At 42.2% G+C, this 2,310-nt stretch overlaps 1 pseudogene; it reads right to left on the bottom strand.

Annotated features, from left to right (window-relative positions):
* Positions 1-576: 576 nt before the first annotated feature.
* Positions 577-2,310, bottom strand: part of LOC149233589 (elongation factor G, chloroplastic pseudogene) — a 70,612-nt pseudogene continuing 68,878 nt past the window's right edge.

Here is a 2,310-nt window from a genome sequence, read left to right on the forward strand (position 1 = left end):
ACCAATTTTGGGTGCGAACCTCTTCTTATGATTGCCTTGGATCTTTGTGCTTTTTACACCAGGTGTCAGATATGGAAGCATGATGTCCCCACAAGAGAATTGACACGCTTTCTTTCCCTATATTTCCAAGTGACCTGTCTTCGCCCAGCTGCCAAATCCGCCACATATGTTCTTTAGATCGGATGGCAAAGTATGGAATGACTGCCACCTAAGAAATAACGCCACTTTCATTCAATTTTGGATCATGAATACGCAGATGGATCGTTTTACATTCATCATTCGGTAATTACATCACTGTCATTTGCTAGTATGATGACATCTTGCATGTAACATCGGTGCTTTTCAATGTAATCCTGCGTTAAGATAACGTCTAGAAGATGAGGTTCTGGAAAGCATCTTTCAGTTTACTGTTTTGTAAATATAGTCGCTCCAAATTGGATAGATTGGCCAAATTTGGCATTGGTCCCGTGAAGAGATTATGGTTGAGAGACAGATTAACTAATCGAGTCAAGTTTGCAAAATCGCTAGGCACCGATCCTGTTAGATCCCTTCCCGAAAAATCTATTTCAGAAATTATTATTTCCCCAGAGCTTTATCACAGCGAATTCCATTCCACAGTATCAAATAGCAAGGGTCAGCAAAAATCCAATCTTTTATGTCGACTCTACTTTTGATAGCGTTAAGAGCGTCAATATCTTGAGAATATGTTGGGTAGTCTGATTGAAGTTGCTGGTAATACTCGAAAGCGTTGATTATAGGAGGAAGGGTAGACTCACTTCCCTCAATCAAAGTAAAAACAACATTTGATGTAGCACCGGAGTGGATTGGAACGTCTTGAGCAGAATAATTTCGCACCGAAGTAATGGTTTCAGACACCTTTACACCATCTATCTCGACAAAAATGATCTCGATTTCAGACATAGCCACATTCTTGATCTCTGCAATCTTTGAGATGCTTTCTCTGTAGTTTACTTTGAGGAGCACCGACATTAGCCTCAACCTTGAATTCTCTCTTCAAACGGTCAACAATGATTTCAAGATGCAACTCCCCCATACCTTCAATAACAGTTTGATTGCTCCCTTCATCTCTTGAGAAGTGAAAAGAAGGATCTTCCTGAGCAAGCTTGACAAGACCCATAGACATCTTGTCCACATCAGCTTTTGTTTTCAGTTCAATTGTGACTTTAATAACAGGTTCAGGAAAGTCCATTCTCTCCAGCACAACTGGCTTATCAGGATCACAAAGAGTCTCTCCTGTTATTGTATCTTTCAAACCAGCAAGTGCTACTATATCCCCTGTCACAACAATCTTGACATCATCTCGACTAATTGCATGCATTCGTAATAAACGCCCAATTCTTTCTTTCTTCCCTTTGTTGGAATTAAGTACATATGATCCAGCTATGAGGACGCCAGAGTAAACTCGGACAAATGTAAGAGATCCTACAAAGGGATCTGTCATAATTTTAAAAGCACGTCCGGCAAATGGTTCATCATCATTAGCACGCCTTTCTAGGGTTACTTCTGGATCATCAACATCTGTTCCCTTCATTGGTGGCAAGTCAACAGGGGAAGGCAAATAATCCACAACAGCATCCAATAAAGGTTGCACACCCTTGTTCTTAAATGCTGAGCCACAAAGAACAGGAACAAAACTGATAGATATGGTGCCCTTTCTGATCAATCTCTTGATTGTTTTCTCGTCGGGTTCCTCTCCCTCGAGATATTTCTCCATCGCATCATCGTCAAGTTCTACTATGGTTTCAATCATTTGATTCCTATATTCTGTGGCTAAATCTAGAAGGTCTGCTGGAATATCCTCATAGCTAAACTTCGCACCCAATTCCTCTCCAGACCACAACACAGCCTTCATTTTCACCAAATCAATAAGTCCCTGAAAATGTTCCTCCGCCCCAATGGGAATTTGCAGAACAAGAGGTTTTGCCCCTAGGTTTGTTACTATCATGTCTCTTGTCCTGAAAAAGTTTGCTCCAAGTCGATCCATTTTGTTAACAAAACAAATTCTGGGAACACCATACCTATCTGCTTGTCTCCATACAGTCTCTGACTGCGGCTCAACACCAGCAACACTGTCAAATAGACAGATAGAAAGCGAAATCCAACTCGGAGAAGATTTGGTAGAAAATTCACGTTACAAGATTATGCGCCGCGTGCTCTGAGTGGGCCGCGCCAGTGGTTTTTTTGCACTGTGGCCAGGCTCCCAGTGCGCCGCACGCCCTGAGTGCGCCGCAACTCCTCGTGTGTGTGCTGGGTGCTGACAAAGTCACCCAGACTGTCCTTCTAAAATGC

Source organism: Pinus tabuliformis, chromosome J, assembly GCF_031772625.1.
Source record: "Pinus tabuliformis cultivar Carrire ecotype Pingquan chromosome J, CPIR1, whole genome shotgun sequence".
NCBI classification, from domain to species: domain Eukaryota; kingdom Viridiplantae; phylum Streptophyta; class Pinopsida; order Pinales; family Pinaceae; genus Pinus; species Pinus tabuliformis.